The 12,451-nt window shown below is 38.5% G+C and overlaps 1 pseudogene; it reads left to right on the forward strand.

Moving 5' to 3' along the window:
• Positions 1 to 9,087: 9,087 nt before the first annotated feature.
• On the forward strand, positions 9,088 to 9,982 carry LOC112926888 (small ribosomal subunit protein uS2-like; annotated as a pseudogene).
• Positions 9,983 to 12,451: the final 2,469 nt, after the last annotated feature.

Raw genomic sequence — 12,451 nt, forward strand, 5'->3', positions numbered from 1 at the left:
GCATTTCTCTGTTAACAATTTATCATGGTAGTAAGACCATTTTCTCAAGCCACCCAACTCGCCTAGTATTCTTGGAATCCAAACACTGTAGTTGAAGAGGATGGGAACAAGATAATTAGTGGACCCAACATGAATTATTTGGCAAGTACTACTTTTTTGTCTCAAGTTTTGAACTAAGCATAGCTTTAAAGGAAAAGTTTATGAAATAGTTACTATCCACAAAAGCCTTACAGAAGATACAACTAACTCAATAAAGAGCTTACTAATGAGCAGTCTAAAGCTCCTCTTTTATTCTTTTTAAAGGTTTACTTATTTGAGAGAGAGGGTGAGTGGAGGGAGGGGCAGAAGGAGAGAAGCTGCAAGCAGACTCCCAGCTGAGTGCAGAGCCCACCTACTTGGGGCTCCATCTCACAACCCATGAGATCATGCCCAGAGCCTAAAAACAAGAGCCTAGTCACATGTTGAACTGACTGAGCCACCCAGGCTCCCCACTCCTCTTTTATTTTTAAGTGTATGCATTTATATGCATGATTGCAAGCAAGCAACAAGATCTTCATGCCTATTATTGGTTAACCACATATTTCCCCCCTAAGTTTTAATGAATAATCACAATTAGAAATCACCCACGTCCTCTAACACGTTAAGACATCTGCTGCTTCTGAGGTCAATCCATCAGATTCTGCATATCAGTGATAAAATCTGCTCGGCCTCAACCCCTTATTAACGGCTTTAAGAAACTCCAGCAGCTTCATTATGTATTAGACACTCCTCTGACTGTACCTTTAGCTGACAGTATAAATACATTCATTTTGCTGTCACATTAATTGATTTTAGCTAATTAGGAGCATTTTTTTTTTTTGGCCTTAATTTGATAAGGAAGTGTGAATGCATTCCCCCCCACAGCAGTTGCTGGGGTATTAGGAGAGTGTTAATTAGGCACATTTCTTCTGTCAGGTTGATGGTTCTAAACAGTGTTCACCACACGGACTACAATGGGCAGGGCGACGCTGAGTGTTGGCCGCCAGTGTGATTAGCCGGCGTGGGTCAGTTACCTCTGGAACAGAAGTCCTGCCTGGGGGAGGACGCGGGCGCCAGCGACGTGCCCAGGCTGCTCTCGCCTTCCACAGGTGTTGCTCAGATGCTAAGCCTCGGTCCCCCCATTTCAGGACGGGCACCGAGGAGGGCACGTGATGAGCACTTGGGGTTATACTATATGTTGGCAAATTGAATTTAATAAAACACTAAAAAAAAAAGGAAACTCTCTTCTTCAGTCACAGTCCAGCTTTGTGTTCAATGCGGGCCCTTCTGAATTTTAAGGCAAAAGTCACAGGTTTTGAAAATCCACTAGCCCCAAAGTATTTGAAGGTCTTCTGAGCAGGTTGGGCCCAGAGATTTCTTTGTTCAGTCTCTTCTGCTGGAGGCAAAAACGGGGCTGTCACCCCCGAGCAGTGAAGCAAAGGGAAACAAACAACAGAGCAGTTGGGGTTCCTTCTAGGAGCCTGTCTGTAAATGGAGCCCATTCAGTGTCTTTTGTTTATTTGTGAGGCTTTTCTTAGGGAATGCATAAGAAGGGACTTCAAACAAGTAACCATTTAGGAAAGGAGGAGAAGGGATCTTTGACCACATCATTTTCAATTTTGTGAGAAATGATTTATATCATGTGAGTTTTCTGTGAAGATACAGTTGATCTCTAAGGCATGTGCTTTGCATTTCCTTTGTTTTCTCTTGTAGCTCTTACACTAACCCTTTACACATCTGTCTCCCATCCTGCTGGTGTGACCAACCCATAAATAACAGGAGCAAATAAAATCATCTCTGAACATCCTCCAGTTATTACATTTTAGCACTTTGAATCTGCAAATCGAACCTCAAATGTTAGTCTCACTGCCAAAAGACCTTTTTAAAGCCTTCATTGGAAGTATCTGCCGTTGTCGGTTTATAGCTATAGAATGAGTCCTAGAGTCTATGTGTCTAAAAGAGGATGGAGGGAGGGAGGGACCCCTTAACAGAATGCCAAGCTCTTTGGCAGAAGTACTGTTCCAGTAGAAAGAATATATTTGGAGGCTTCGTCTCTCTGTTGGTTATGAACTTATTTAGTTGGTCTTTGTGAGTCTTACACGTCTTCTTTGTAAAATGCAGATATTAATGCCTCTTCTAGCACAGTTGTCAATATTAAATATTAAATGTCTTTTTCTTTTGTCATCCTAGTGTTCATCTTGGTCCTTCTTAATTCTAAAACAAAAGTCACAATCATTTAACAATGATTAGCAAATAATAAGTGTTTGCTTATGTGACTACTGTCTGTTGTCCTCTGTTAATATAAGCTCCACGTAGAAGATGTTTATGTCTCATTTCAACACTGTCCCCAGCTCCTGGCATGTGGCAGACATCAATAAATGTTCGTTGTATAGCTCAGTGAAATGTCAGCCATTATGGCACCTAATATTAATATGATTGTTACTTTTTGTAGTTAAAATTTACTAGCTAAAATCCAGCATGAACACAAACTCTATAAAAACAAAAGCAGTATTTATATTTGTATTTGAAGTAATTCTAAAAATGAATTATATAAGTTTCCATCCCAAGAGCACAGGAAGAAAGCAAATCAAAGCTAAAGAAAGTAAAAAGAAGGAAATCCTGAAAATAAGATCAGAAATCAGTGAAACATGAAACAAATATAAAATAGAGAAAATCAAATGTGATTTTACTAATCAAATGAGTAAGAAAATTCCTAAATCTTTAACAAAATTGACCAAGAGAAAAGAGAGAAAATGAACATTACCAATGTGATAGATTAAAAAGTGGTTATTCCAGGACACCTGGGTGGTGCAGTCAGTTGAGCTTCTGATTCCTGGTTTCAGCCCAGGTCATGATTTCAGAGTTGTGAGATTGAGCTCAGCCTCCAGCTGTATGCGGAGTATCGAGTCTGCTTGGATTCTCTCTTCTTCTTCCTTTGCCCCTCATTCTCTCTCTCTCTCTCTCTCCCCTCCCCTCAGATAAATAAATGAATCTTTTAAAAAACTTTTACAAAAAATAATTTACCAAAAAGGATACCATTTAATCACCTATTTTTGAGGAAATTGAAAATATTATTACAAAAACTTCCCACAAGAAAACTCCAAGTCTAAGTGGCTTCCTCATGAATGCTTCTTAATATTTATAATGAGTGAACTTGTAAAAAACCAGAATATAGAAGAACAGGAGTACTTCTTAATTTTATCAAGTCAGCATAACCTTGATACTACGATTTGACCAGGACAGTACAGAAAAGGAAAAATTAGTAACCAAACATAGATGTGAATAATCTTTAAAAATTAGCAAATGTTACATAACCATATATAAATCCCCATGATTATATGTATAAAAACCTCACTTTTAATGGAGTGAGTTAACAATGAGATCAGTCAATGTTGCAATTATGTTTATAGCTTCATTATTTTTAAAAATGATATTCTGGAAACAATCCGAATGTCCTTTAACAGAAAAAGTATTTTAATTGTGATATGTTTATAAAATGAAATACTATACAACTCTGAGAATAGATGAACTCTAACTAAATGCAGAAAACATTAGTGACTATCACAAAGATAGTATTGAACAAAAGAAGCTAAAGTATTGTTAGTCAGATATGGGTTAAGCTTGGATGGAGGTAGTAGTGACTGGGAGGAGACAGGAATGAGGTTGGAAACCGTTTTTTCCTGATATGGGTAACTTGTTACTTAGATGTGTTCAGTAGTGAAGATTCACTAGCATGCTCAATTATGATTCATGCACCTAGATGAATGCTTATACTACTACAAAAGGAAGTTCAGATGATGCACATACACACATGCCTGCACACAATGTAATAATGTAGCCTACTACTTGGCCTGCAGAGTTTAGCATTTGTGTCCACGGTATGTTGCAGCAAATTCCCATTGTGACAGCTGTAGTGTCGACCAAATCATATTTAGCATGATGTAAGGAGAAAAACTAAGTAAATGCAATAAGAACTAAGTTGCTTGGTCTGGACATCAGGTACTCCTACAAATATATAAATAGATGAGTCTGTAATTTGTATATTGCTTTTTTTTTTCTTATTTTTTTCTCTTAAGGGTTTACACTGTAATCGTTCTTTAGTGCTAGAAAATTTAAAAAGGTCATCATTTTTTTAATGTCTAAAGAGCATTTTATTTCATACGTATATTAAAATCCATTTAAAACTTACCTTCGTCTGAACATTTTAGGTGGTTTTCAAATTACTGCCCTTCTGAACAGTGCCTACATGGTCTCCCTTTACAATGACTGCAGTCATTGCTCTGCTTCTGGCAACCTGTCATATAGATTCCATTTCTCATTGTTCTCTGCCAGGTGCACACAATTCACATGGCAGAGAGAAAAGGCCGTCCCAATATTCTTAATCATTCCTAAACTCTTCTTTCCCAAAATGGCATCTCATAAGCTTATGGTAAAATAATGTTCCTTGAGACAGCTCCTGATTAGAGACCCTAGAAGGTCTGGATGAAGAAACAATTCAAACTTTATTACCTTAAACTCTGCTGCATTTGTTGAGGAAGCTGGGATGTCGTGCAATTGTTCTGAAACTTTCCAATAACTAATACTTTGCACATTTTTGAAACTAGAAATGAAGAGCTCATTTTGTGAGCATATTTTAAATTTCTAGTAATGCCTCAACTCTTCAGACTTTCTTAGTCGGATAGAACCAAATTCCAGCTAAAAGAAAATGAAAGAAAGAAAAAGAAATAGAAGAATAGCTCTGAAAACATAATGTTCCTCATTTTTGTTGACACTGTATTTCCATCTAAGTGAATGCACATTATAGTTCCAAGGTGGTAAATAGATGTTCATAATTCATTAATCCGTAGTTCAAAAGTGAGGATGAATGCATTTCTGTGCCACTATTTATTTAAAGGCGAGTAGAAGAATGTGATTCTGACTTCCTTGCAGTGAAATTATTCACAAAAAGAAAACAAAATGGCCCTTCTTCGCCTGAGATGCAACATCTCTACCGGCGAACACTGCTAACTCTGCAATAGTTCTCTAAGACAGAGAGGATAAGTGGAGATAAATCCATTTAGAGAGTTTGCAACAAAGCAGACCTGACCGGAGACTCAAGTCCTGTAAAACTTGATTTGAGTCAAGCGAGGAGGGAAACTTCCTCTTCAAAACACATGGTAGATGGCATCTCCTTCCTTTAAAATGTTTAGGTGAGATAAGCCAGTTCATAACAATATACAGTGTCACTTCTCAGGATAATATGTCTTAGGAAATGACTGATTCAGTTTTCTTTTGATAAATATCCTTTAAGGGGTCTTGCATCCATTTCTTTCCCTTCAATCTGTCACTCTAACCCTGGTTTTTTGAATCCACTCTGCTTGGATATATAAGTAAAAATTCATAAAAACAAAAGTAGTAGAATGGGCAAATATGCCATCATATATTTTTATTTTTCCATGCCTTTGAGGAAAAAAATCATGTTGATTTTGTACTCTCGTTCCAAGGTAACTGAGTAGCTATCATTTGAGGGTAATTTGCTCTGATATCTTTGTGTACTGACCTCTTTGCTGAAGAGTGTTTTTTTCTTCCCTTTAGAATTGTTGACCATGTAAGATAAGGATAGAGCTTCAAAATCCACAGAAAGGTGACAACGTAGTAGGATAAATGCACTAATTGTTCCTCAAATAAAATCTCAGAAAAAATTTAAATGAACATCTGTTTGAAGAATAGAGCTATTAAAGGGAATGTTCTGCACAAACAATATGCCATGCAGAATACTTGTACAATAATGCTGTGAAATTGTTTAATTAACTCATAAAAGAGGGAATCTAGTAAAGGAAATATATGCAGTGCACTCTGGAGATATTTGACAGTCTTTAAGAGCAGATGTGATTATGATTATAATTATTTTAGTAAATTGGACCATAATTTCTCTTTCTGTTGTAAAATAAGGTGCAGTATATTATGAATCATAAGTAAGAAAAACCTTTAAACATAGGTAATTCATGCAAATCCTGACTTTTGTTAAAGCTACAGTATTGTTATCATTACCTTTTTTAATTGAGGCGTACTTTTGTAAATACAACTGAGAAGAGTAAGTTTTCAACATGTAACTAGATTGGATTTTAGGTCTTCTTTGTGGAAATTGGTTTCAATATTTTGTAGACCTGACTTTCACCATAGATTTGGATTATAGGGCACCTGGCTGGCCCAGTGGTTGAGCGTCTGCCTTTGGCTCAGGGAGTGATCCCAGGGTCCTGGGATCGAGTCAGGCTCTCTGCATGGAGCCTGCTTCTCCCTCTGCCTGTGTCTCTGCCTCTCTCTCACTGTGTTCCTATCATAAAAAAAAAAAAAAAAGATTTGGGTTATAAAACAGTACTTTTATCTCTCATTTATAAGATCAATTATTTCTAAGATCATGGTGTGTAAAGAGTATGGAGTAATTGTATCTTATCATCAGCAAAATTCCATCAGAGACCCTATAGTACTGAACATAAAGGCTACAAGTTTTTCTTTTCTTTTCTTTCTTTTCCTTTTCTTTTTCTCTTCTCTTCCCTTCTTTTGTTTTTGCATGAGGTCAACCAGTTTGACTTGAAGGGGATTCATTGACTACCATGATATATTAAGTTTTTTGATATTACTATGCAAATTTATTATTTCTATGCCCTTCTATTATTTTTCACTCTTATTCATTTTGGAAATTGCATATTTTTATATTCATAACTTTAGTCAGTAATTATAGGAATGTTACATTTTCTGTATATTGCTTTTATCACTCTTATTAACTAAAATTACTGCTAGAAGGAAATTAATCAGACAAATTAGTATGCCTATTCATGAAACCTAGATTATAGTAAACCCCAAGATTAAGACTAATGAAACAATTACTTATTTAATCATTATTAAAAATGAGAACATTGCTCAGATATTTGACAGTAACTGCAGCAAGCTTTGAAAGCAGACAAATGAATGTGTTTTTCTTGACTGCTCTTTCATGAAAGCAAGATTATTATCACCTGCTGGGAGTTTTGCTTTCATATTTGCTATTTTCCCTAGGAAAAAAAGTCTCTCCTTACTAGAAAAAGAGAAAATTTAATTTTTCCAATAGACTTCTATCTTTGAAATTTAAGCTATTCTGACTCTGACTTTTTAAAATTTAAGATGTTCATGGAAATGTTCTTAAGTCAGGGCTATAGACACTTATGGGCACAATATTTTTGTTTCTTTATAATAATAAACACCACACTAGAATTATATTTACTTAAAGTATTCCTTAAAACAAAATGAAAAAAATTAAGTTAAACATGTATTCAAAAGCAAAAGGTACTATATGGCTAATAATAAAAATCCATAATCCTTTCCTCTGTATGTTATGTCAGCAGTTTCCTGATGCCCAATGACAACCATATTTAATCACTCCCGCTTTTAGGTCTTCTAGGTGAATGCCTTAATGTTGTATTGCTTTTCTTATTTCTCATTTTTTAAAAGATTTTATTTATTTATTCATGAGAGACGCAGAGAGCTAGAGAGGCAGAGACACAGGCAGAAGGAGAAGCAGGCTCCATGCAGGGAGCCTGACATGGGACTCGATCCTGGGATTCCAGGGTCACACCCTGGGCTGAAGGTGGCACTAAACCACTGAGCCATCCAGCCGTCCTCACTTATTTCTCAATTTAAACACTAGCAGAAAGTTAGTGATTTTCTGCTATGATAGCCAAAGATTTTATTCACACCACTTCCCTTATTTTATTTCCTTCCTTTCTAAAAAGTTCTGGGTTAGTAACTTTATTAGGTACGTTTTTTGCTAATCTCAGTATTATATTAAAAGTATCTATTTCTTTTTGTATCAAATCCAAACACTCTCTTGGTTCACGATATTGTAAGGTAAAAACAGCATTCCTAACACTTCATTACTCTATTTTCTACCATACTTGGGTTGTTAGAAAAAAATAGTGGATGAAATTTGAATTTTAGATAAACAACTAATTTTTTAGTATAAGTATGTCCCAAATTTGCATATGTTCATTATTCAGTGGATGAAGTGATATTTGGTTAATCAGACTTGAGAAAGAAGAGTATATTGGGGAGGATAAAAAAATAAGATAAACCATTTACCTGCATAACCCCAATAGCTGTAAGAGTTTGGGATACCAGATACTTCTTAATTGGGCACAGGAGACAAAGATTGGTGAAAGGAACATTTTATCTAAGGAGTAACTAGACTCCCAGATCACCTCCCCAAGGCATCATAGCCAGGCAAAATCCCAAATCAGAAGAATTTCCCAGCAGAGGAAATGAAGTTTCCATTTCTGGCAAAGTTGATATAAAGAGACTTAACTCAGGAACAGCAAGCAAAGCTAAGCATAGGGTGTAGCCCTGGATTGGGAGCATGAAGCTTGAGTGAAAATCAATGTTCTACACTGGGAGTCTTCCAGCCTTCTTTTCCTTTTTGGCTCTCAGAATGCTGATGGCAGCACCATTGAGGAGTAGCCTGGAGAGTTCCCATCCTGTGCTCAAAAGACTGGATCAAAATAAAAAGTATAAAACTATCATTAGGACATCTGAAGTGAAATAGCATGGTCCTCTTCTTTTTTTTTTTTTTTAAGACTTTATTTATTAATCATGAGAGACACACATAGAGAGGCAGAGATATAGGCAGAGGGAGAAGCAGGCCCCCTGCACGGAGCCTGATGTGAGACTCGATCCTGGGACTCCGGGGTCATGCCCTGAGCCAAAGGCAGATGCTCAGCCACTGAGCCACCCAGGCAACCCACATGGTCCCCGTCTTATTGCTCATGGTAAGAGCTATCAGTCCAAAGATTTTTTTCCTCCTGCAAGCAGGGGTTTAGGACCTCATGTTTAAATATAAATTGCTGACCATGGAAAATGGAAAACCAAAAGTTGGAATTTCCTAATGCAGAAGGCAAAGACCAAAATGAGCAAGTAGAAAAAGGAGACTCGGTGGAAACAAAGTTGAGAAAGGAAAGAGAATAAAACTTAAAAAACAAAGAGCCTTTACACGCTACCTGGGTAAGGGTTCATACAGCCTTGATTTGCATTCCCGTCATTACTTAAAGGGAAACTTTCACGATGTCCAGAGCCCTTGACATCCTGAAAATGAAGGAGGAGGATGTCCTCAAATTGCTTGCAGCAGGAACCCACTTAGGTGGCACCATCCTGGACTTCCAAATAGAACAGTACATCTACAGAAGGAAGAGTGATGACGTCTACATCATAAATCTGAAGAGAATCTAGGAGAAGCTCCTGCTTGCAGCTCATGTCATTGTGGCACCGAAAACCCAGCTCATGCCACTGTCCTACCATCTAGGAATCCTGGTCAGTGAGCTATGTTGAAATTTGCTGCTGCTACGGGAGCCACTCCTATTGTTGGCCACTGCACTCCTGGAACCTTCACTAACCAGATCCAAGCACCTTCCAGGAGCTGAGACTTCAGGTGGTTATTGATCCCAAGGCCAATCACCAGCCTCTCATAGAGGTGTCTTATGTTAACCTGCCTCCCACCACTGTGTCACACAGACTCTCCTCTGCACTCCGTGGACATTGCTATCTCCTGCAACAAGGGAGCTCACTCGGTGGGTCTGATGTAGTGGATGCCGGCCCAGGAAGCTCTGCACATGTGAGGCAACATTTCCTGTGAACAACCATGGAAGATCTGATCTGATCTCTACCGTAGAGATCCTGAAGAGATTGGAAAGGAAAAGCAGGCCTCTGCTGTGAAAAGGCTGTGACCACAGAGGAGTTTCAGGCTGAATAGACTGCTCCAGCGCCTGAGTTCACTACTGCTCATGAAGTTGCAGACTCGTCTGAATGCAGGTTGATGCCCTCTGTGCTCATTCAGCAGTTCCCCATAGAAGACTGCAGTGCTCAGCCTGCCGCTGAAGACTGGTCCACACCTCCCACTGCTCAGGCCACTGAATGGGTAGGAACAACCCCTGGGTGGTCTTTAAAAAAAATTTTTTTTTAAAAAGATCTTATTTATTCATGAGAGACAGAGAGAGAGAGGCAGAGACACAGGCAGAGGGAGAAGCAGGCCCCACGCACGGAGCCCCACGTGGGACTCGATCCTGGGTCTCCAGGGTCACACCCTGGGCCGAAGACGGTGCTAAACCACTGAACCATCTGGGCTGCCCCCACTGAGTGGTCTTAAGCTACTCTTCCACAAAGGCAAACAAAATGAAAATAAAGTTAACAGAAAATAAACAGTTCCTAAAAAAGAAGAATGAAAGAAAGAAACTGCAAGTAAAGATCTCAAGAAGACAAGACATTGCATTTTAAACAAGAATGGAATATTTTGGGCAGCCCGGGTGGCTCAGCAGTTTAGTACTGACTTCAGCCCAGGGCCTGATCCTGGAGACCTGGGATTCAGTCCCACGTCAGGCTCCCTGCATGGAGCCTGCTTCTCCCTCTGCCTGTGTCTCTGCCTCTCTCTCTCTCTCTCTCTCTCTCTCTCTCTGTCTCCCATGAATAAATAAATAGAATCTTACAAAGAAATGGAGTATCTTTGTGAGGGAGCTTCCCTTGAATAAGAAATAACTTTTTCAAACTACAAACTGGATAAGAATAAACCTTAAAATCAGTAAGATGTTTGGCATATATATTTGAGGCAGTCTTCCCAGAAGTAATATCAAAAGACAAAAGGTGAGAAATTGGAAGAAAAGTTAGGAAAATAATATTTTTCCAAGAGATACAACTAATGAATTATATGAATCCCAAAAAAGAGAACAGAACAAAATGTAAAAAATTATGAAGTAATGCATTTCCTAAAACTGATGAGCATAAGCTTTCAGATTGAAAGAATTCATGAGTAACCCAGAAAAAAAATCCACAAAAATCCCACTAACACTGGAGATATGGGTCACAAATTTCAGAACATCAGTGATGAAGAAAATAAAGGTCTCAGAAAGAGTGATGGAGAGCAAATGAGAATAGAAGAAAAGGAGGGAGGAGAAAATCGCACCAAATAGTTCAAGTATTAAGCTCTTTTCAGCTTTTTATTTTTATTTTTTTTAATAAATTAATTTTTTATTGGTGTTCAATTTACCAACATACAGAATAACACCCAGTGCTCATCCCGTCAAGTGCCCCCCTCAGTGCCCGTCACCCATTCACCCCCACCCCTCTCCCTCCTCCCCTTCCACCACCCCTAGTTCGTTTCCCAGAGTTAGGAGTCTTTATGTTCTGTCTCCCTTTCTGATATTTCCCACACATTTCTTCTCCCTTCCCTTATATTTCCTTTCACTATTATTTATATTCCCCAAATGAATGAGAATATACACTGTTTGTCCTTCTCCGTTTGACTTACTTCACTCAGCATAATACCTTCCAGTTCCATCCACGTTGAAGCAAATGATGGGTATTTGTCGTTTCTAATGGCTGAGTAATATTCCATTGTATACATAAACCACAGCTTCCCTATCCATCATCTTTCGATGGACACCGAGGCTCCTTCCACAGTTTGGCTATTGTGGCCATTGCTGCTAGAAACATCGGGGTGCAGGTGTCCCGGCATTTCATTGCATCTGAATCTTTGGGGTAAATCCCCAGCAGTGCAATTGCTGGGTCGTAGGGCAGGTCTATTTTTAACTCTTTGAGGAACCTCCACACAGTTTTCCACAGTGGCTACACCAGTTCACATTCCCACCCACAGTGTAAGAGGGTTCCCTTTTCTCCGCATCCTCTCCAACATTTGTGGTTTCCTGCCTTGTTAATTTTCCCTATTCTCACTGGTGTGAGGTGGTATCTCATTGTGGTTTTGATTTGTATTTCCCTGATGGCAAGTGATGCAGAGCATTTTCTCATGTGCGTGTTGGCCATGTCCATGTCTTCCTCTGTGAGATTTCTCTTCATGTCTTTTGCCCATTTCATGATTGGATTGTTTCTTTGGTGTTGAGTTTAAGAAGTTCTTTATAGATCTTGGAAACTAGCCCTTTATCTGATACGTCATTTGCAAATATCTTCTCCCATTCTGTAGGTTGTCTTTGAGTTTTGTTGACTGTATCCTTTGCTGTGCAAAAGCTTCTTATCTTGATGAAGTCCCAATAGTTCATTTTTGCTTTTGTTTCTTTTGCCTTCGTGGATGTATCTTGCAAGAAGTTACTGTGGCCGAGTTCAAAAAGGGTGTTGCCTGTGTTCTCCTCTAGGATTTTGATGGAATCTTGTCTCACATTGAGATCTTTCATCCATTTTGAGTTTATCTTTGTGTATGGTGCAAGAGAGTGGTCTAGTTTCCTTCTTCTGCATGTGGATGTCCAATTTTCCCAACACCATTTATTGAAGAGACTGTCTTTCTTCCAATGGATAGTCTTTCCTCCTTTATCGAATATTAGATGACCGTACATTTCAGGGTCCACTTCTGGGTTCTCTATTCTATTCCATTGATATATGTGTCTGTTTTTGTGCCAGTACACACTGTCTTGATGACCACAGCTTTGTA

Source organism: Vulpes vulpes, chromosome 5 (genome assembly GCF_048418805.1).
Source record: "Vulpes vulpes isolate BD-2025 chromosome 5, VulVul3, whole genome shotgun sequence".
Taxonomy (NCBI): domain Eukaryota; kingdom Metazoa; phylum Chordata; class Mammalia; order Carnivora; family Canidae; genus Vulpes; species Vulpes vulpes.